Raw genomic sequence first — 750 nt, 5'->3', positions numbered from 1 at the left:
AACAGACTGAAGCTGCATTCATGGGAGCAAGAAATCCAGACATATCCATATACAATGGAAATACGATGTGTTGGTGTGTGTTATTGTTCGGCAAATATTTATCCTCCCCATTCCCTCTGCCATGAGAGGAATATAATTTCCTGCTCCATTAATATTGGGCTTGCTTTGGCCGCTGGAACGTGGACAGAAGTGACAAAGGGCCAGTTTTCAGCTTAGGCCTTAAAAAGCATCAATTATTTCTGCTCACCCCTTGGAAGCCACCAACTTTGACCAGTAAACCACTGCCTCTCCAGCTTGGGCCTCAGAAGAAAATGTAGGGATCAGACCTGAATGCAATCTAGAGCCTACAGCAGAGTCTCCCCAAGCCAAACCACAGACCCATGCCCGAGAAATAAATGCTTTTTTAAATTCAGATCAGGTCAGATCAGTCGCTCAGTCGTGTCCGACTCTTTGCAACCCCATGAACTGCAGCACGCCAGGCCTCCCTGTCCATCACCAACTCCTGGAGTTCACTTAGACTCACGTTCATCGAGTCAGTGATGCCATCCAGCCATCTCATCCTCTGTCGTCCCCTTCTCCTCCTGCCCCCAATCCCTCCCAGCATCAGAGTCTTTTCCAATGAGTCAACTCGTCGCATGAGGTGGCCAAAGTACTGGAGTTTCAGCTTTAGCATCATTCCTTCCAAAGAAATCCCAGGGCTGATCTCCTTCAGAATGGACTGGTTGGATCTCCTTGCAGTCCAAGGGACTC

This window comes from Bison bison, unplaced genomic scaffold, assembly GCF_000754665.1.
Source record: "Bison bison bison isolate TAMUID 2011002044 unplaced genomic scaffold, Bison_UMD1.0 scf7180017864072, whole genome shotgun sequence".
Classification (NCBI taxonomy): Eukaryota; Metazoa; Chordata; class Mammalia; order Artiodactyla; family Bovidae; genus Bison; species Bison bison.
This window is presented reverse-complemented; position numbering follows the sequence as displayed.